The sequence below is a fragment of the Solea solea genome, chromosome 11 (genome assembly GCF_958295425.1).
Source record: "Solea solea chromosome 11, fSolSol10.1, whole genome shotgun sequence".
NCBI classification, from domain to species: Eukaryota; Metazoa; Chordata; class Actinopteri; order Pleuronectiformes; family Soleidae; genus Solea; species Solea solea.
In genome coordinates, this window is record NC_081144.1 from 27,558,115 (window position 1) to 27,581,235 (window position 23,121).

Here is a 23,121-nt window from a genome sequence, read left to right on the forward strand (position 1 = left end):
GATGGCGCCAGAAACACATTAACATGAGGTCGCAGATCTTGGGTCGAACATGTGATAGCATGGCTGCAGAGACACGTGTTTGACGCAAGATGGCGCCTATGATGAGACTCTCATTCATGAATGAAAGAGAGAGTGAGTGAGTGAGTGAGTGAGAGAGAGAGAGAGTGAGTGAGTGAGAAAGAGAGAGAGAGAGAGTGAGTGAGAATCGCGCTTGAATAGCGGCAGACCAAAGGTGTGTTTCAAAGCACAGTGTGTTCAGTGAATGAAACAAAAGGATCGCGTACGTGAGAGTTTATGTCAGTTTAAACCACACAGACTTGACACAGGCAAAGCCAGGCCAGTCTGTGAATCTTAACGTTAATGCCGACATTCTCTCACCACGTGATCTGTCTACGCGCTCACAGTGGGAGAAGACACGTCACTGCAGGGTGAGCGGTGAGCTCTACTTTCAGCGTCACATTTAAACATACAGGTCGATCAAAGAAAACTATCTCACGGCGTGATCGCATGGCATGAGAAGGGAATTAACAAACGTGTGAACAAATACAAACAGTTAACAATTGTAGAACAAATACGAACGTGTGGGTGCGCAATCCAACACGTTTAACACAAAGGAAAGTTATAAAACACAGAACCTTAACCTAACTCTGCCCAGAACACTTTGCCTCTTACTGTGAGCTGATAACACGTTTTGCGGTTCGTCGGGTCCAATCCAGTTCGTTGGAGTCGCAGAGTGTGGACGGGCCGTGGTGTGGATCACAGCGGACAGCTGATGATTCTATGCGTCGATGGAGGACGGTAGTTTGGGCGTCTGGTTCGGAGAGAGATGTCGGCTCAGGTGCGGACATCGCGGGTCGGAGGATGGCAGCTGGCGGCTGCAGCGTCTCCATTTCAGTTCTGGAAGGATGCGTGGTTAGACGCAAATCAAGTTTCTCACTCGGGCAGCGAGTGTGAAACTGGCACGGCTTCTTCAAAAAGGGCATAGTTCGTGTGGCATGGGGCAACATGGCCGGAGCTCTGGACTCCAGGGCCCCGGGGGCCCTTTGGGCGCCCCCGAAGGAGAGGAGCACCCAAGAGAGAAACAAAGAGCAAGAAGAACAAAAACAAGAAGAGCAAAAATAGGAAGAGGAACACAAAGAGAACGAGAAACGTCTGTCCTCTGGTTTTATAGTGTTTTCCGGGGCAAGGCCATAAAACAGAGAACGGCCAATGAGATTCACTGACCCTATGGAATGCTGACCAGTCGTAAAACCAAGAATGTCTCTAATGGTGGACTGAGACTTTGTTGAAAACTCAAATCAGGCTTTTGAAACTGCATGTAGGCCTTACCCATGGAGAACAATAGAATAGTGGATTACAGTAGACATCTCGCCCCAACAGTCCCCCTTTTGGTCTGAAGGCTGGGATGCCGGTCGCAGGGTTCAGAGCAACCGAAGGGCTGAGATGCCGGTGTGGTCTGCCAGTGTTAACGGCTGTCAACAGTTCGGTTTCTGAATGGCACGGTCCATACTCCAGGGGTCATTGAAAAGACCAAAGTCCCTCGGTCCCTAGAGTTGAGAGTGGGCACAGTTCATAGTCCAAAGGGTTAACAGTTCAGATGCTTAACAGTAAGAGGGTTGTGTCTTGGCAACCTTGAGGCACATCTGGGCAGATGTAATAAGCTAAGTTAGCTAGTTATATACACATTACAACAGTCAGAAAACATACACAATCACACAGTCCTTAAATTTTTGCTGTTGGTCCAAGAGAGGCACCTAGGGAAGTGTTAGGTGCTCGGTGGAAGGGACTGCAAGCAGAAAGGAGACAGGACCGTGTGAGGTTGGCTTAACCTCAAAGTGGTTAGTAGTAGCCAAAGAGTTTTCAGGCTGTTTTGTGTATCAGTAAATGCAATGTGCAACGAGAGCCGTGATGGCCCAGCAGCTAAGGAGAAGGCCAAGGGCAATAAGCTAGATTGTCTCTATAACAGGCCTGTTTAGGTGATCAAGCCTGTGGTTTCAGTACTTTTGGGACTGAAACTCACCATTTAGTTCCCTCTGCAATAAGTTGCTGATGGAAGGTGGTGTTTACTGTGATGTGACCGTTAAAATGGCGTCCACAATCTTGATCTCCCAGTCTTGTTGATTGGAGTCAAGGTGAGTGGAGGCCTAGGTCATCAACATGCACAATGGTTCCTGGAGGAACCCTTGAGAGAAAAACAATCTATTTTTGGCAGGTTCAACTTAGTAGCTGTGTCATGCCGGTCACGCCATCAGGACACCGTTCACTTTACCTGAGTCTTTGTGTCTGGTTTCTTGAACAGACATGCAGCCCTGGCACATGTACTCAGATGCAGAAATTCTGAGACTACACAGATAATTGGTTATTGAGACACACCCAATGACTATCTTTTGTTTAGGTGCGCAGGTTCAGAGTCAGGTAAAGTGAGGGATCCTCATTGTGAAATACGAGGAGGTGTTTCAGTTGCACATGTGTGTTGACCTTTCCAACAATCGACATAGAGTACAGATTTCAAGTGACACACGTACAGCACTGGTTGCTGGAACCTGCTCCCCCCTTTCCGGATGTGGAAAACGGCTTATAGGTTCAAATAAAAACAATGGTTGACAAACAAACACATTAAACGAAGACTTCAGGGCCAGGAATAGGCTCTGAGCAAGAAGCTTGAATCGGTGAGGAGCAGCTGGTTTCTTGGCAGCAGCCACTTTGTTATTCGCGATTTAACAAAATGCTAGCTGGACCAAAGGCAAAGGTGGAGTTACCTGAGCTAAAATGTGACTTGGTCGGCAGTCACAAGCAGAGAAACCATTGAGGAGATTCTCACCGATGTGCAAAGAATCTGTTGTTGAAAACACAGATGTGGATGGGGTGCACCAAGGTCAAACCCCTGAAAGTTCAAGTCACTTTACACGTGCTATGTGATCAAGGACTCGTCCTATTTGTAGCCCATGATGTTGGGACTACAAGATTTTGTCCACAGAGGTTTGCTTAAAGTGAGCCTTTAACAAACATGCTTGAACATGTCAGGTGGATTTGGAGCCTGACTCAAGAAGTGCAAAGTGAGTACATCCCCCTTTACCACCGCGGAGATGTATGAATCATGCACGTTACCCTGGGAAATGAGTTCACCTGGGAAAGAAAGAAGAAGGAAGGGTTGAAGTGCTAGTAAGTGTAGGTGGAGAGGGGACCCAGCCTCCTCCGCTTCTCTTCCCCACCCAACAAAGTCCAGCTTTGTGGCTGAGTGAGGCGGAGTCTGGCTTAGTCCACATCAGTGTCCAGGCTTCTCTGGCAGACACTGGGCTTTACCTTATGTCTGGCAAAGAAGCCACACACACACTGTCGGATCCAGTCCTCTACTTCTGACGTGGCAACTTCAGTGTTCTGCCGCTCGGCATACTTCCCTTGCTCTTCTGGTTCTGTGCTGGCTTGCCTGGCAAACAGCATGTCAAGAACGCTTATGACCCTGGACTCAGTTTCTGGTGATTCTTAGCTAGTCGCCGAGCCTTGTGCTCTTGCACCAGAAGCAGTTGTCTAAGTAGATCCGAGATAGTGCATTTCGGTTTGCCTACTGGGTCAGTGAGGGGCTTGAGGAGGTTTTATCTCCTCAGGTGAGTTTATTCAGGATGGGCTAGCCACTATGTCCTGACATTTTGGTTGAATCAACAAATATCACTTGCTAAGCTACAACAACACAGGCTATATACAACATAAACACCAATGTGTGTGTGTGTGTGTGTGTGTGTGATGTGATGTGTGTGTGTGTGTGTGACATATAGTATTGTATAGTAACATGAGAACTACATTACCCAGCATGCCACCGCAGTGATGAGCTTGCGAGGAAGCCCCGCCTGAAAGCCAGTTCTTGTTAGCCATGCAGGTAGCACATGAATGTATACAGGTTAATAAAGTAGCAGGTTAATAGTAAAAGACCTGATGTCACGCCTCGTCTGCTTATTGAAGTAAAAGCAAGACAACACAACGCGGTTGGCCGAGCAAAGCCACTCCCACTTCCGACACCAAAGTGGAGAAGGCATGCGCAGTAGCAGTGACTGTAGACGCACGCTTCCACCAAAGATGGCGCCAGAAACACATTAACATGAGGTCGCAGATCTTGGGTCGAACATGTGATAGCATGGCTGCAGAGACACGTGTTTGACGCAAGATGGCGCCTATGATGAGACTCTCATTCATGAATGAAAGAGAGAGAGTGAGTGAGTGAGTGAGTGAGTGAGAAAGAGAGAGAGAGAGAGTGAGTGAGAATCGCGCTTGAATAGCGGTAGACCAAAGGTGTGTTTCAAAGCACAGTGTGTTCAGTGAATGAAACAAAAGGATCGCGTACGTGAGAGTTTATGTCAGTTTAAACCACACAGACTTGACACAGGCAAAGCCAGGCCAGTCTGTGAATCTTAACGTTTATGCCGACATTCTCTCACCACGTGATCTGTCTACGCGCTCACAGTGGGAGAAGACACGTCACTGCAGGGTGAGCGGTGAGCTCTACATTCAGCGGCACATTTAAACATACAGGTCGATCAAAGAAAACTATCTCACGGCGTGATCGCATGGCATGAGAAGGGAATTAACAAACGTGTGAACAAATACAAACAGTTCACAATTGTAGAACAAATACGAACGTGTGGGTGCGCAATCCAACACGTTTAACACAAAGGAAAGTTATAAAACACAGAACCTTAACCTAACTCTGCCCAGAACACTTTGCCTCTTACTGTGAGCTGATAACACGTTTTGCGGAGAGCGTGGACGGGCCGTGGTGTGGATCACAGCGGACAGCTGATGATTCTATGCGTCGATGGAGGACGATAGTTTGGGCGTCTGGTTCGGAGAGAGATGTCGGCTCAGGTGCGGACATCGCGGGTCGGAGGATGGCAGCTGGCGGCTGCAGCGTCTCCATTTCAGTTCTGGAAGGATGCGTGGTTAGACGCAAATCAAGTTTCTCACTCGGGCAGCGAGTGTGAAACTGGCACGGCTTCTTCAAAAAGGGCATAGTTTGTGTGGCATGGGGCAACATGGCCGGAGCTCTGGACTCCAGGGCCCTGGGGGCCCTTTGGGCGCCCCCGAAGGAGAGGAGCACCCAAGAGAGAAACAAAGAGCAAGAAGAACAAAAACAAGAAGAGCAAAAATAGGAAGAGGAACACAAAGAGAACGAGAAACGTCTGTCCTCTGGTTTTATAGTGTTTTCCGGGGCAAGGCCATAAAACAGAGAATGGCCAATGAGATTCACTGACCCTATGGAATGCTGACCAGTCGTAAAACCAAGAATGTCTCTAATGGTGGACTGAGACTTTGTTGAAAACTCAAATCAGGCTTTTGAAACTGCATGTAGGCCTTACCCATGGAGAACAATAGAATAGTGGATTACAGTAGACATCTCACCCCAACACCGCCTCCAGAACGGTACTCTGGTGAGCCTGGAACTTGCAAGCCCTTCCTCATTCAGTGTTCCCTCCTCTTCGAGCTCCAGCCCTCCTCCTATCCGTCGGAGAGATCTTGAGTGGCATTCATAATCTCCCAGCTCACGGGTCGTGCCAGAGATTGGGGAACCGCGGAATGGGAAAGGCAGTCAGCTGTTTGCTCCTCCGTTCGGCTTTTCTCTGCCGAACTGAAAAAGGTTTTTGATCACGCCACTCCAGGAAGAGAAGCGGCTAGAGGACTGCTCAACCTGGTTCAGGGGAAAAGGACTGTTGCAGAATTTTCCATTGACTTTCGCACCATAGCCGCTGAAAGTAAGTGGAATTCTGCTTCACTTTTTGATGCCTTTTATCATGGCCTCTCCGATGAGGTTAAAGATGAACTGGCCGCTCGAGACCCTCCTGGGGGTTTGGATTCCCTGATCGCTCTCGCCATTCGAGTGGATGGGCGTCTCAGAGAGCGAAGAAAGGAGAGAGCTCACTCAGCTACCCTCCGAGGTCCTCTACATCTGCCTGTCGTGGAACCTGCCGCAGCTCCGCCCTTCACTTCCAGCTCCTTGTCCAACTCTCCGGAACCAATGCAGTTGGGGCGGACTCGCCTCTCCCTGGAGGAACGTCAGCGCCGCCGAAGGGAGAGCAGATTATGTACTGTGGCCAGGTCGGTCACTTCGTGGCTTCTTGCCCAGCAAAAGAACAGGCTCACCAGTAATTCCAGTGGTGCTGGTGAGCCGAACCTCCAACCCGAGAATGCCCTCTCGTCCCCTGCACCATGGACAATTCACTGTGGCTGGTCAAACCTTTGTAGTCGCAGTCTTCATTGATTCTGGAGCCGATGCCAATTTCATGGACAAAACCTTGGCTGACCAGCTGGGGACTGGCCGGGAGCCCCTACTCCGACCTGTCCCAGCCAGTGCTCTCGATGGCCGCCTGCTCTGTCACACACCGCACCACCCCCGTTCACCTGGGATTGTCAGGTAACCACCAAGAAACTCTCACTTTTCACCTAATTAATGCACCCAGCATACCTGTGATTTTGGGTTATCCATGGCTTGAACTCCACAATCCTCACATAGACTGGTCCTCAGGAGTCATTTCACAATCGAGCTCTCATTGCCATGCTGTTTGTCTCAGATCTGCCTTGCCTGTAACTGAGTATAACCCCTCTGTTTCTGAGTTCCCAGACCTGTCAGGAGTGCCTTCGGAGTACATGGACCTTAAGGAGGTGTTTAATAAGGCTCAGGCCACTTCCTTACCCCCGCATCGCCCCTATGACTGTGCCATAGATCTCCTGCCCGGCACATCTCCCCCTAGGGGTCGCATTTTCTCTTTGTCCACTCCAGAAACCCAAACCATGGAGAAGTACATAAATAACTTGTTGGCAGCAGGCCTCATCCGCCCTTCTTCGTCCCTTGCTGGGGCCGGATTCTTCTTTGTAGAGAAAAAGGACAAGTCGCTGCGCCCCTGCATTAATTATCGTGGTCTGAATGACATAACCGTGAAGAACAGGTACCTTCTCCCACTCATCTCCTCTGCCTTCGAACTTTTACAGGGTGCCACTGTGTTTTCCAAACTTGACCTTAGGAACGCATACCATCTGGTGCGCATTCGAGAAGGGGATGAGTGGAAAACTGCCTTCAACACTCCTCGGGGTCATTATGAGTATCTTGTCATGCTCTTTGGACTCACTAATGCCCCTGCAGTTTTCCAGGGCTTAGTGAATGATGTGCTCAGGGACCTGAGGGGTATTCCAGAAAGCAGGTTCAACACACTCTGAGTCTATCCCTGAACTCTGAGTTGACTTACTCTGAGTCGGGAAACTCTGAGTATCCGGTTCCAGAACAGCTGATCTGAGTTAGTTCAATCAACTCTGAGTATGTTAACCTCGAGGTACGCGCGTGCACAACCACTATAAAAAGCCATCATCAATGGAGCCCCGATACCACGAGTCACCATGACAACCGAGAAAAAAAAAAGATCAACTTATTTCAGTGCGAAGGAGTTGGAGATCCTTTTGCTGGGCTACGGAGAATATGAGCACATATTTCGCCGCGAATGCAACACAGCTGCAGCAGCGAAGGAGAAAGAGACCGCATGGGAGAAAATTGCTGCCCGAGTCAACGCGTAAGTTTGAATGTACTATTCCATTGACGTAACATTTAACCGTAAGATCGTAGCATAGCCTATAGTTATGAATATAAGTAGGAATGAAATCTGAGTTTTTCATTTAGGTGCAATCGAACAGGAGAAAGGAGGACTTGGAAGCAGCTCAAAATGAAACATAAAAACATCATTCAAAAAGGTAAGGCATATTTTGCTAGGCTATGATTGCACCTCACTTTGATTTATTTTTTTATTTTTAATTGACTAAGGCTATTAAACGTAACGTAAATATTAATTCAGATTGCAAACATTGAGTTCTGCTCAGCCAACAGAAAGAAGGCAGAGGCCCGAAAAACGGGTGGAGGGCCACCTCCACCACCTCTGTCAGAGGCTGAGGAGCTGGCTCTCAGCCAAAACAGGGGTCGCCCTGTGGCTGAAGGCATCCCCGGGGGAAGCTCATCTGAGCCTGTCACCCCCCAGGACACAAGTGCCTACATCAGATGCAAGTATACACTTATGTCTTTTTTTTTAAAATAAAACTTATTTATGTATATATATATATATATATATATATATATATATCTATATATATATATATATATATATATATATATACATATATATATATAACTAGCACATTCTTGTCCTTCAACAGAACATGGCTGGGCATCACCAAGAGGAGGGTCCATCAACTTCTAGAGCACAGCTTGACACAGTGAGATTTTCGGTCAATACCATGTTAAATCTGTATGTAGAACTGCAGGAATTAAATGTCGTCCATATGTTTCCCAGTTGCCGGTAAAAGAGTTGTACAGGGTGCACCTAATGAAACCATTCAAAAAAACTGAGAAAGAAATGGTGTACCTGGACCGGCAAATCAGAAAAACAGACTTGTAATTTCTATTACTTGAACGCCAGTTGAGGTGGGGGCATTGTCATGGTGAAACAGGTGAATATGTGAAATATGTTAATAGTTGGAACTACATTACAAATCCTGACTGTTGCTTTTGTACTTTTAGAGAATAAAGAAGAACCAAATCACATGTGTATTTGTCTTTTTTTTTTTTTTTAATCAAAACGTCTAATCTGGGTCAGAAGATTCTCTCACGACATAATGCATTTCTAATAAATACGGCTTCGATGTCGATTGGATTTCTAATGAATGGGCAATCCATGTCTAACTGCTTTCTTCGTGTGGGAGGAGACAGGGAGAAACTCTGGGTTTCTTATAGTAAACCTGCCAGCGAGCAGGTTATGTTCACAGAGTAAGTTACCGCAGTAACAGACCCAGAGTTTAAGTTACCTCTCTTTCTGGAACCGGATACTCAGTTTCCCTCATCTCAGGGTTAACAAACTCAGAGTTCTCACATAACCCGCTTTCTGGAATACCCCCCAGGTGTCTAATCTCTCTGTCCTTCACTGGGGTGAGAAACATTGTGCTTGGGTTTCTGTCTGTCCTTATCAAAGTGGTCCCAGTGAAGGAGTGAGTCAGGAATGTTCTTCGCCAGATTCGGCCCCACATTGACGAAAAACTCATTAAATCTTTCTGCTATGATTTCTTTGTTATCTTCATTCGTGTTGTTGTCCTTGAAGTATAGAGGATAGCTAGGTTTTGTGTTTTTGTTTTTGATCACATTGTTTAGAATGTCGCATAGTTTTTTAGTATAATTTTCGTTTCTGACTGTTCCGTCCTTAATCTCATGTACTGTCTGTACAGGGTGTTTTTCTTCTTGCAGGCATTTATCAACGTTTTTGTTAACCATGGTTTCCCCTCCTTTTTCTGATTTGTGTGACTTTTCATTACAGGACAGTGTCTGTTATACAGTGTGTTAAATATTTGCAAAAAGGAGTCATAAGCACCATTTACATCAGTTTCTTTGTAGTCCTGCCTCATTAGTTCATTTTTCAGTGTAAGCATCCCTTTTTCAGTCCTGACCAGAGGTTGCGCTAGACTTTTTCGTTGTCTGTCATTTTGACTGACAGGGTCATAAGAATCCCGTCATAATCAATTTTTACCGGTCACTTTAAATGATAATAATGACATATTCAATTGCATTGTTCATATTGCAGTGGAATATGAACAATTAACCTGTGGCCTAAACGCACAGTCTCACACCTTCCTCCTGGTCCACATGGACTTAAATCGCGTGCCTGCTTGCGCGTAGTTGCGCGTGGTAGGAAATCCCGCAACATGCGCTCTTTCTGCACCAGTGGATCAGCTGCACCGGTCACAGACGCGCTCCAAAGCCTCCTGTCCATAGCTCTTTAACACGCTGTCAGCACTACAAGGATAGCGAGATGCATTGAGTACGGTGTCCAGGTCAGAAATGATGCTCAGATTCTCCGATGGGAATCTTTATTTTGTCGCACAACATTTTTCTATCCGCCCTGCTCAGCCAGGAGAACTCCCGCTCCCACTGAACTCGCCTAACCTCCTTACTGCCGCTGAGGCCAAGGGCTGAGTTTGTCCTTTATCTGCATCTATCCCTCTTTTTTCACCTCTTTTATCAACATAGTTTTTGGGCTTTTTAAAGAAACTTCTGACACTCAACTGCCGTGACATTTTTCTTCTTTTCTACTTTCAACTTACTGGAATATGCTCTTCACCACCAAGTGGTCAGGGGTGTGAATTGCAATCTGTCAAAATGACGGATGGCTCTCAGATTTTTCCGTCACCGTTTTAAAAAAAACGGTCAATGACGGAAAATATTCGGTTAACGCGACCCCTGGTCCTGACCCTTCTATATATATTTCTGTTCGGTGTCTGTGTCACAGTGTGCTTCCAGTCATAGATAGTAAAGATTGGCAGGTGGTCGCTTATGTCATTTATCAGTAGTCCTCTTATTATGCCTGTCCCTATAATATTTGTGAAAATATTATCAATTAGGGTCGCACTGTGTGTCTTGAACCTGCTTGGACGTGTTGTAGGCCCATCGTATACATCATATTAATGAAGTCATCAATCCTCGTATTTCGTTTCGGGTTGAGTGTCAATATTCACATCGCCACAGATAAAAACCCTCTTTTGGCTGGTCCCTGAAAACATCCTTCCTACACATTCATTGAAATCCTCTATCCTGGAGTCTGGTGCTCTATAAACACAGCTTAACACTATATTTCTGCCTTTCGTCACACAGATTTCAATTGTCACACATTCCATTACATGTTCAACAGCTTCAGACTTATTGTGTACAATCTCATACTCAATGTTATTGTCAATGAACAGTGCCACTCCTCTCCCACCTTTATGTCTTCTGTTAACATTGACCAATTTGTATCCATCCAGGTAAAAATCTGCGCCTTTATCCTCATTAATCCACGTTTCCGACACCGCAATGATGTTGAAAGCATTTTTGAAGTGTTGTAAGTATTCTTTAATGTGGTCGAAGTTGGTGTATAGACTCCTGCTATTGAAGTGAATGAAAGACAATTTCCCATCCATCTCAATGCATTCGTTGAATTGGTCTTCAGTGTAGTACTGGCATTTCTCAGACACGTTTAGGTATAGATGGTTATCCGGATCAATTATTTCATTTGGGTCTGTTAAGGTGTGGTTCACATGTTGATTTTTAGTCAGCTCCACATTTTTTTGCTCAGAATGCTCTCTAATATTTCCATCATCGTTTTAGTCTGTGTAGTGACCCTTGACCTTTGCTGGGCTGTAGTTATGGAGTGTTCGTGAGCCATACCTTAGTTGTTGTATTCCTTCAGATCGCCCTCACTCCTGATTTGCATTATTTTGATTTCTTCTGGTGTAGCTCCATTTGTTTTAATGTAGATTCTGCAGTTTGCCGTCCAGGTGTGTTGGATCTTGCCTCCTTTCTTCAGCTGACGTGCCTTTCTGGCGATGTCAGCATTCTTTTTGGTGAGATTCTCGTTGATGTAGACGTCCGAGCCTTTGAGCTTCCTGCCCTGCTTCAGCAGTGCCGTCTTATGTCTTCTGTTAGTGACTGTTTACAAACAAACAGGAGCTTCCTCTCATCTTCAAATCAGCTGTGTCTCAGTTCATAAGGCTGGATCCTCCAAGTGTCACGTGGGCTTGTCCCAACTGCCGCATGACTCGTCATGAAGGATTCATCTGGTGTATGTTTGGCGGACGACCGTGTCCCAGAATTCTTTGCAGCAATAAAGGTGGTGGTAATGCACCCTTAAGCTGGTTTACTAAACACAGATGAATCAAAGAATCAAATCAAGTGTAAAATATAGAATTGTAAAGATGTTGAGAAGAAGTGTGATTCAGGACTTTGAAGTGTAGAGGGCAGTATTGAACCTCTCAGTGTACAGCCTGCACACAGACTCCACCTGTTTCTGCTTCTTATCATTGATTCATTTCATTGAGTTGAACTTGATGTGAAAAGTGAGGCTGTGTTGAAATTCACCTGTGACTTCTTTGTCATTTTGCTGCTGTTTCTTTGCGTCAAACGTCTTTATTCTTCACGTTCACTTGAACTGAACCTTCACACACTCGTGTGTCTCACAGTCACATGACTCATGCTTTCTAAATACACTGTAGAAAATGTTAAAATACATTTTCATTCTCACAGCTGATATTTGACTCACACAATAAAATTCACCTGCTGAACAAAACACTTTTATTCTTTATTCAGGTTGATAAACTGCAGTTTGACAGAGATCAGCTGTTCTTCTCTGGTCTCAGCTCTGAAGTCCAACCCCTCACACCTGAGAGACCTGAACCTGAGTGAGATCCAGCTGCAGGATTCAGCAGTGAAGCCTCTGTGTGATCTTCAGAAGAGTCCAGACTACAGACTGGAGACTCTGTGGTGAGTAGAGTGTTGTTCTAATCACAGTCAGACAAACATCAGTGTTTCCTCAGTGAAGCTGTGACAGCACAATAGTGACAGACTTCATGATTGGACACAAAGACACAGAGAGACAACAGACGAGCCACGAGTTGCTGCTACTCACAGACTAGAGCTGAGCGCCTCACATGATGAGCGTCCATCAGCTGTTTGTAGTTTGACTTCATCACAGATTATAGATCCACTGTATCATACACTGTAAAAACAGCAGCACATCTTGTTTGGTTAGAAAACGTCAAAGTAGCCACTTTCAGACTGGAACGTCATTTTCCTTCAAACTCTGACAAAAGCATCAAGAAATGAGCAAAATATCAAGAAATGATCTTTATCACAAGCAAAGAAATGAAAGTGAGTCTTCTCTGACTTTAAGAATTGACACCTTGGCAAGGGAGAACCCAAAAGCACGACAACGAGGCAGGAAAACGCAGATTACTAAGTCCAAAAGCAGGAAATCAGTCACAAACAGGCAAACACATCAGAACAAGAAGACTAACTAGAAATGCTGGAGCAAAAAACCAACACAAGACCATCTGAAAATGGGCTGCTATATAATCACTGAGGGACTAATGAGCCAATGGAAAACCAGGTGAGGGAAATGAGTTGATTGCATGGAAGAAAGATGACAGGAGAACTAGTGACAAGACATGGAAACAAATGAAAAAGACATGAAACAAACTAATAGTTAGTGTAAGTACGTAAGTACAGAGAGAGTGAATTTGACCTTTGTGTTTTAAACACAGCAGTAGTGAAGCAGGAGCAGCAGGGATTTCATTCAAACTGTTGTTTGTTACTGTTTATTAAAGCTTACATGAAGTTGTCATTCTCTTCTTTTAAGACAATGTTAGAGTTAGTTTTCTTCACTTTTTCTGTCAAAAATGAGGACAATTTCCCAGAAAGTAGACTTCATTGACCTTTTTTTAAAAGTCTTCCACAAACACCTTCAAGTGTAAACCACATAAAACCACGAGAAAGTCATTTACATTCACATTATATCAAATAACATGAAGAGGCTGCAGACACAGACATGATAGTGACTCTGCTGTAAACATGAACACTGGAGTGACAAAGCCCGCCCCTTTCTGTTGGACCTCAGGTTAAAGCTCCGCCTCCAAGACTCTGTAACATGAGTCAAAATCAAAGTTGTCTCTGGTTTAAGGTTTATAGACAAATTCTGCATGAACAGAATATAAACACAACTTTTTCCTGAAGAAATATGCAAATGAGTGACTTGAGTATCGTCACCATGTGTGTGTGTGTGTGTGTGTGTGTGTGTGTGAGGCAACATGAAAAAGTGGCAACAACAATTCAATCAAAAAACCAAATGTCCCTGAAATATATCTACTAACAAATACTTTCCATCAAAGTACACAGAGTACGCATTTAAGGCCACAGCTGAACATGTGACCTTGACTTCCATGTCAACAGAGATGAACATAAAGAAACAGCAACCCCTGCTGGTGAGGAGTAGTTCCTGCAGCACTATAGATGCACTATATGGACAAAAGTATTTGAATTGACGTGTTTCAATGGGGCTTTGGACTCTCGGCCTCTTCTCTCAGTGAAGGACAATCTGAAGTTCAGCAGACGCAGACATTTCTACTCCAACATGACTGTGTCCCAGTGGACAAAGCAACCACTATAAAGACATGAGCCCTGACCTTTAACCCCATCCAGCACCTTTGGGATGAACTGGAACAGAGATTAAGAGCCAGACCTTGTGGTCCAGCATCAGTGTGTGACCTCATCAATGCTCGACACAATGAATGGACACTAATTGTCACAGAAACACTTCAAAGTGTTGAGCAAAGTCTTCCAAGAAGAGTTGAAGCTGTTAAAGCTGCAAAACTCCATATGAAAATACTGTCAATGTATTTGAATACTTCATAATAGTCCAAATACTTCTGTTGATTTGTTTTCACACAACTCCAAACAACCAGTGTTTGGTGAATGAGTGAATGTGAGCTGTTGTAACATGTGATGTTATTATTCCACATCTGAGCTGCATCACTGACTCTGACTCTGACTCTCTGTCGTCTTCTCTCAACAGGTGGAGGTGATGAATGTGTGTGTGTGTGTGTGTGTGTGTGTGGGTGTGTGTGACGCTGCTTCAACAGATCTGTGACAGAACTCCAACGATGATGGTGTGATTTTTCAGTCCTAATGTCCTGAACCTGTGACAAGCTGCAAATTGTGTCTTTAATCCAACAGTATTCATCTACAATGTTAAACATATCCATAACCTTTACTACATTATGTATAATTACATATTGAAGTATATGAACTAAGAAGAACACATTAACACAGCTAATGTTTAAATCCTTAAATGTATTGATGATTGACATTAATAAGTAAACATGAGGGTCTCTTGGACACATGACAGGTCAGACCATACGCTTTACAATAGGCATCTTGTATAGGACAGGAAGCTTAAGGGTCTTTTTTTTGGATATGGTTAGGAAATATAGATCTCTCTTGTTTGACTAAATGGTGATATTGTCCAATTTAAAGATCATGGGACAGTATGGTATATCTGGACCTGACTTGTTCTTCAAGTATGTTGCATTATGGAAACAGGAGAAAGGCGGGGGGTCGAAACATGTGATGCCTGCAAATAAGAATGCTAGAAAATCTATATAAGGTTGGTTTTGCTTTTCTGGGGCAGAACTGTTCAGGATTCAGCAAGAACACATTCTCCCGAGCTGCTGCAGAGCTTGGTTCTGACAACTGACTTGTAACTAAATAAAATCCCTTTGTTCGGTACGAGTCCTGTGTCAGTGGGGTCTTTTCCTGCATCATCAACTCATTACCTATCGTTCATAAGAAGAAGGAAGCCTGACAAAAACCACAGTATCTAACAGTTTGACCGTGACCAGTCAACATGTGTTTCCTTTTCATTTGCATCAGTTCAATGTATCTATGTTGTCTACTGATGAGTTTTTAAATAATGCTTTTTAAATATTTGACAGAATAATTGCTTCAATATTAAAAAACTCTGAACTCCAGCGCATGAGAGCTAATGAAAATAATGCCTGGTTCACAGTATGTGGAGCTAAAGAGAGTGTTTGTTTTAAATCAGTGGAAGTAAGGTTTACTTCAAACCTTACTTGTAATTTCTTCAAAACAGAGCAACACGTTGGATAAAGTTGATGAGATGAAAGCGTCCACTGAGTTTTCAGTTTTGTTGATCCATGATTTCACTGATCTCTTTGTAAAATCATGGTTTATCATTATTGTCTGGTCCTTACAACAGTAATGAGGCTTTAAGGACTTTTAAAGGGGGCTGAGACCTGGTTTTAGGGTTAGGCATTTTCCCTGAACCAGCTCTAACTATAAGCTTTATCAAAAAGGAAAGTTTTAAGTCTAACTTTAAATACAGAGAGAGGCTCCGCCTCCCGAACTGTCATTGGAAGCTGGTTCCACAGGAGAGGAGGAGCCTGGTAACTGATTAATCCAGGACTTAATGTCTCTGAGACATTCCTGGAGTTGAACAACCTGATTTATTTCATCCGGCCTCATTGATAAATATAGCTGTGTGTCATCTGCATAACAATGACAGTGTATGTTGTGCTTCCTAATAATGTTCCCTAGAGGAAGCATATATAAGGTAAAAAGTATAGGCCCAAGCACTGAGCCTTGTGGAACTCCACAATTAACTGTTGTTTGTAGTGAGGCTTTATCATTAACATGAACAAACTGGAATCTATCAGATAAGTATGATTTAAACCAGCAGAGGGCAGCACCTGTGATACCAAGAGTCTGCTCCAATCTCTGCAGTAGAATATTATGATCAATGGTGTCAAATGCAGCACTAAGATCTAACAGGACAAGTAAAGAAACTAGACCATTATCTGAAGCCAAGAGAAGATCATTACTAACTTTAACTAGTGCTGTTTCTGTGCTATGGTTTAATCTAAAACCTGACTGAAAATCTTCAAACAGGCCATTAATGTGCAAATATTTACATCATTGATTAGCTACTGCCTTTTCTAAGATTTTAGAAACAAAGGGAAGATTAGATATAGCTCGGTAATTAGCTAAAACATCTTATTTATTTATTTGTTTATTTCGGTCATGTCAGTTAGATCACTCATCATCACACATCATCTTAGTGTAGTTCATACAATACACATAACCGAAAGGGAAAGCGGGAGAAGCAAAAGCTTATCTAGTCCCGCCCCCATTACCCACAGAATACATATATTCATCATACAATACATAATTTTCTTTTCTCTTATGACATTTTGACAAAAACATGTTTCAGCATCAGGTAGCACTCAGAGATGCAGTCTAGCTCTAGACAGTCAATCAGACTCCATGTATGTCAGCTGTTGTTTGGTTACATTTGCTTCCACTGCCGTCTCCACACGGTGTCTACAGATTTCTGTCTCTGACCTTTGTCATACTTTCCTCCTGGGTCATTCTGTATCGATTAATAGTCATCGCTACATACTTCTTTTTAAATACACTCCGTTATGCTGAGTGTAAAACGGACCCAAGGGTCGCTTTTTTGAGAAGGGGTTTAACAACTGCTATTTTAAACGTATGGGGCACATATCCAGTTAATAAGGATAGATTAATTTGAGTTAATATAGAATATAGAATATAGAATATAGATAATTAAAGGAAACACATCTTTAAACAGTTTGGTGGGGATAGGATCTAACCCACAGGTTGATGGTTTGGATGATGAACTAATGATGTTAACTCAGGGAGATCTATAGGGGAGAAACTGTCTAACTGTGCACCTGGTGCTTCTAAAGCTCTTGTGCTAGGGCTGGGCGGATCGATCTAAAATATCGATAGTATCAATAATAAACGTTGGTATTGGGTATTGATCGATACTTGTGTGATGAGATCGATTCTTAAGTTTCAGTTTCTCTTCTGTACAACTCCAAGCATTTACAGAGTGACCGACTGGCCGTACACACCGCTCTTCTCTCACTTCACTCATGCTCAATTAGCCCCTCCCCTTTACTCCGCCGCCAACCCCCTCCACTGCAACACTCACTCACTCACTGCGAGGCCAGCAGCGCACTGTTGTGGCTGTGTGATGGCAGAGCGGAAGAGGAGCGCTGTTTGGAGGTTTTTTTACAGCTGTAAATCAAACCACTGCAACCTGCGATGTTTGTGATGTTGTTAATTGCAAATGTAGATTACCACCCCAAAAGGGAAATTTAAGTTTTAAGTTTTCTATAAACGTTTCTGAGTTACTATTTTTATTTTTCTGACAGTAATTGCAACATACCTGAGGAAAGATTTTCTCCAAGGCAGGTCAGTTAGTAAGTGAGAGAAGAAGCTCAATAAAACAGAAAAATGTAAACAATATTTCTGTCATTTAGCAGACGCTTTTATCCAAAGTGCATTTAAACATTTGGGTACAAATAAGAGCTAGAAGTAAGTAAGAGCTTCAAGTAAACCAAACTATGAAGTGCTAGTCATAAGTGCGATGTATACGTGTTTTTTTTTTTTTTTGTCATCTTAGTCAAGGTAGAGTCGGAAGAAATGTGTTTTTAGTCGGCGGCGGAAGATGTGGGGGCTTTCCGCTGTCCGGATGTCGAAGGGTAGCTCGTTCCAACATTTGGGAGCTAGGACTGTGAACAGTCTCGAGTTCTGCGAATGCCTCTGCGATCCTCTCAGTGAGGGGGCAGCAAGCCGGTTTGCCGATGCAGAGCGAAGTGGGCGGGCTAGGGTGTAGGTTTTGATCATGTCCTGGATGTAGGCTGGACCGGATCCGTTTGTAGCATGGAACGCAAGCACTAGAGTCTTGAAGCGGATGCGAGCAGCTACAGGAAGCCAGTGAAGGGAGCGGAGGAGCGGTGTAGTGTGGGAGAATTTTGGTAAGTTGAAGACCAGTCGAGCTGCTGCATTCTGGATGAGTTGCAGAGGTCGTATGGCACACGCAGGGAGACCAGCCAGGAGGGACTGGAAGTAATCCAAGCGTGAGATGACAAGAGCCTGGACCAGAACCTGTGCCGCCTTCTGGGTTAGAAGAGGCCGTATCCTTCTGATGTTGTGCAACATGTATCTGCAAGATCGAGCTGTTGCAGCAATGTTGGCAGTGAGGGAGAGATGGTCATCAAGTGTCACACCCAGGTTCCTTGCGGTATGAAAAGGAGTTACCACAAGTTGTCGAGGGTGATGGTCAGGTCTGTGGTGGGAGAGCCCTTTCCTGGGAGAAAAAGAAACTCAGTCTTGTCGAGATTGAGTTTCAGGTGATGGTCAGACATCCGCTGAGAGATGTCGGTCAGACAAGTGGAGATCCGTTCTGCTACATGTGTGTCGGAGCTGGGAAAAGAGAGAATGAATTGGGTGTCATCGGCGTAGCTGTGATAGGAAAAACCATGAGAGAGAATAACAGAACCAAGAGAGTTGGTGTATAGAGAGAAGAGGAGAGGGCCCAAGACAGAACCCTGAGGGACCCCAGTAGCTAGAGGACAGGGTTCCGACACGGATCCTCTCCAGGTTACTCTGTATGTTCAGTTTTGAAGATAGGACGAGAGTAGGGTAAGTGCAGAGCCTGAGACACCTAGTTCTTGAAGGGAGGAAATAAGGATCTGGTGGTTAACCGTGTCAAACACTGCAGAAAGGTCCAAGAGGATGAGCACAGAGGAGAGAGAGGCAGCCCTGACTCAGTGACAGCAAGAAGTACAGTTTCTGGGGGGCCAAGGAGGTTAGAGAAGATCGAGAAAAGTTTTTTGGGGTTAGAGAAAGAGGATTGAATTATAGTCTGATAGAAAGATTGTTTGGCTGCAGAGATAGAGGCAGTGAAGGTGGAGAGAAGAGAATGATAGGAAAGCAGGTCGTCAGGGTGTTTAGATTTCCTTCATTTCCTTTCTGCTGCCCGTATCGTGGCTCTCTCAGCACGCACTGAGTCAGATAGCCATGGGGCTGGGGAGGACTTACGAACCCGCCGTGAAGTAAGAGGACAGAGAGAGTCAAGAGAGGAGGACAGAGTAGAGAGGAAGGTGTCTGTGGCAGAGTTGGGATGCATGAGGGAGAAGGAGTCAGCTGAAGGAAGTGCTGACAGAACAGTTGAGGAGAGAGAGAGCGAATGTTACGACGGACAAGTGCAATATCTGATGAGATGAGACCATCAGATTGGGAGAGTGGGAGAGAGTAGGAAATGAAGAAATGATCAGAGACATGAAGTGGAGTTACCTTGAGGTCGGAGGTGGAGCAGTTTCTGGTGAAGATGAGGTCAAGGTGGTTGCCAGCTTTGTGAGTTGGTGGAGAAGGAGCAAGTGAGAGAGAAATAGACGAAAGTAGAAGAAGTCGATCGGATGACTTCTCTGACTGGATGTTGAAGTCACCAAGAAGAACAAGTGGTGGGCCATTTTCTGGGATGTTTGAGAGGAGAACATCTAGTTCCTCCAAGAAGTGTCCCAATGGGCCTGGTGGACGGTAGATGACAACAATGAGTAGTTTGACTGGGTGAGTTACAGTTACAGCATGAAATTCAAACGACTGTGAAGAGAAGTGTGGCAGTGGGTAAAGAGTGAAAGTCCAGTTGGGGTTGATGAGCAGACCTGTCCCGCCACCTCTTCCAGTGGATCTGGGTGTGTGGGAGAAGGAGTGGGCAGAGGAGAGAGCCGCAGGGGTGGCTGTGTTGGAGGGTGTTATCCAAGTCTCAGTGAGAGCAAGGAAGTCCAGGCATTGCTCAGTAGCAAAGCCGGAGATGAACTCAGTCTTGCGGGTAGCTGACTGGCAGTTCCACAGGCCCCCTGCGACAAGGTGTTGGATGTGTGTGGAGCAGGTGGGATAGATAAGTGAGGACAGGTTACGGTGATGCTGTGAGTGATTGTGAGGTTTGTAGTATCTATGAGAGGAGACATGAACAGGAATGGAAAAAAGGCACATATGTGAAAGATAGAAAACACTTGCAGACAGGTACTTAGCCTCGTTAGCCTCCTTGTTAGACTCCGGTTTAGACTCCTTTGTCTTTGTCTTCCTGAGTCTTGACTCCGGTTTAGACTTTGTCTTTGTCTTCCTGAGTCTTGACTCCGGTTTAGACTCCTTTGTCTTTGTCTTCCTGAGTCTTCGTCTGAAGAGTCTGCCGCTGAAGCTGCCGCTTCAAAGTGAGTGCTGCTTTTTAAAAGACACCTGATTAGGTGCTGATTGGTTGCAGCAATAACAACTTTCTCTTTGACCTAGCAGACAAAATATCTTTAAAAAACTAGTATTAGTATTAAAATATAGTATTTTTATTTGCATGAATACTTTGTCCTGTGTTTTATTATCATCATAAACATGATTAATTAAATGAAAACCTACGAAATAATTAAATAATCATGAAAATTCAAGTTTTCAGTCAAATTTGCATATTGTTGATGCATTCACTTAATAAATCATGATACATTGCTCACCCCTACACAAAAGTAGATGGTAGTAGTAGAAAGTATCGGGATTGGTATCGGTATCGGCAATACTGGCCCTGTATTTACTTGGTATTGGATCGATACCAAATTTTGCAGTATCACACAGCCCTATCTTGTGCTAGAAGATGAGTCAGTCCCAATATGAGGGAGGAGATGATCCATTTTTTCTCTAATTGATGTTATTTTATTCACAAAAAAGTTCATAAAGTCATCACTGCTCAGTGTTAAAGGAATAGATGGTTCAGTGGAGCTGTGGCTCTGTGTCAGCCTGGCTACAGTGCTGAAAAGAAACCTATGATTATTCTTATTTTATTTTTTTTTATTTCTCCTTTATTTAACCAGATAAAAAGACCCATTGAGATCAAGATCTCTTTCACAAGGGTGACCTGGCCAAGAAAGGCAGCAGCAGCACACATCATAGTTAAATAAAAACAGGAAGAGAACAACTACAATACAAACATAGAAATACAAGAGTACAACTAGACAAACATAAAGTGCAAGAGTTTTGGTCACAGTAACAATTTAAGAGCACAGGTACTGTTCAACGGTTTTTTGTTGTCTATCTTTTAAGATGGAGCAGAAAGCTCCCAGTGAAATAAGAGCATGCAATTTAAGTTCAGTTTGGAGGGTATTCCAAGCAGAGGGGGCAGAGAAACTGAAAGCTTTTTTTCCCATTTCGGTCCGAACGTGCGAGGCAGACAAGTGCAAAATATCATTTGAACGTAAGGCATAATGGCTTCTGGTTCGCTGAAGAAAAGTACTTAAATAGGTAGGAACCAAGCCGAGAAGAGCCTTATAGACAGAGTCATCCAGTGTGTGTAGCGTCTTTCAGACAGAGAAGACATGGAAGCTTTGGCATACAGTTCACAGTGGTGGGTGAGGCGGCTACAGCCAGTGATGAACCTCAGAGCACAATGATAGACTGGAGTCAAAGACTGTAGGCAACTGTTAGAGGCACACATGTACACAACATCGCCATAGTCAATTATTGGTAAGAATGTCGCTGATATCAGGACCTTCCTAGCTCTGAGGGAGAAACAAGACTTGTTTCTATAAAAGAAACCGAGCTTCACCCTTAATTTAGAAACCAAATTTCTAACATGCACTTTGAAAGATAGCTCCCCATCAATAATAAATCCCAGGTACTTATAACTGGTAACCAGCTCAAGAGCTTCAATTAAAGAAGAATAATAGGCAGCTCTGGCTTTGTGTAGGGCTTTTTTGTAAGCTACAAAACCATCTTTCCAGGCTATATAAAATTCCTCTAGGTTATTGGAACGCCATTTTCTTTCTAATCTGCGTAACGTCTGTTTAAGAGCACGAGTATTGGAGTTAAACCATGGTGCTCGTCTCATCTGATTCACCACTTTCTTTTTCAGAGGGGCAACACAATCTAATGTAGTACGCAGTGAGGCTGCTGTACTATCAACAAGGTTATCTATGAGGGCGGGAGTAAAATCACAAAAGGTACCTTCAGATGTACTGACATATGGCACCGAGTTAAATAAAGGTTGCACTGTCTCTTTGAATGTATTCATATTATTATCAGACAGTATTTCGTATTTATGTTATTGTAGTTCATTATTGTACAATTGAATGTGAGTAAATAATAATCAGTAAGGAGAGGGTTTTGAGGAACTATGTTTAAGTTATCAGTATCAATACCATAAGTTAAAACAAGGTCGAGGGTGTGATTAAGGCGATGAGTTGGTTTATTAACGTGTTGAATAAAACCAATTGATTCCAACAGCGAGTTAAATGTGCAGCTAAGACTATCACGGTCAACATCTACATGAATGTTGAAATCCCCTACAATTATGATTTGATCTGTCTTAAGCACTAACTCAGATAAGAACTCAGAGAACTCTGATAGGAACTCTGAATAAGGTGCAGGTGGACGATAAACTGTGACTATCATAATTGGTTTCTGTGATTTCCAACTAGGATGAGATAGATTAAGAATAAGGCTTTCAAACGATGAATATCCTGGTTTGGGCTTGGGATTGATTAATAATCTAGTATTAAAAATGGCTGCTACACCTCCTCCTTGGCCTGAGCTTCTAGGAATATGGGTATTAGCATGAGTGGGTGGAGTTGACTCATTTAGACTAACGTAATCTTCTTCATGTAACCAAGTTTCAGTTAAACAGAATAAATCAATACAATTGTCAGAAATTAGATCATTTATTGAAAACTGATTTTGAGGAGAGAGACCTTATATTTAATAGTCCACATTTAAAAGTGGTATTATTTGACTCTATTTTATTGTTGGTATTAATCTTTATTAAGTTAGAATGTCTAACTCCTCTTCTGTTTGTTATTGATTTATTTACTTTAGTTTTTACTTTAGTAGGTCGAGGGACAGACACAGTCTCTATGGGCTTTTTAATTGGTGACTGC

At 43.8% G+C, this 23,121-nt stretch overlaps 1 pseudogene; it reads right to left on the reverse strand.

Annotated features, from left to right (window-relative positions):
* Positions 1 to 17,836: 17,836 nt before the first annotated feature.
* LOC131468966 (uncharacterized) lies at positions 17,837 to 20,465 on the reverse strand (annotated as a pseudogene).
* Between the last annotated feature and the right edge of the window lie 2,656 nt (positions 20,466 to 23,121).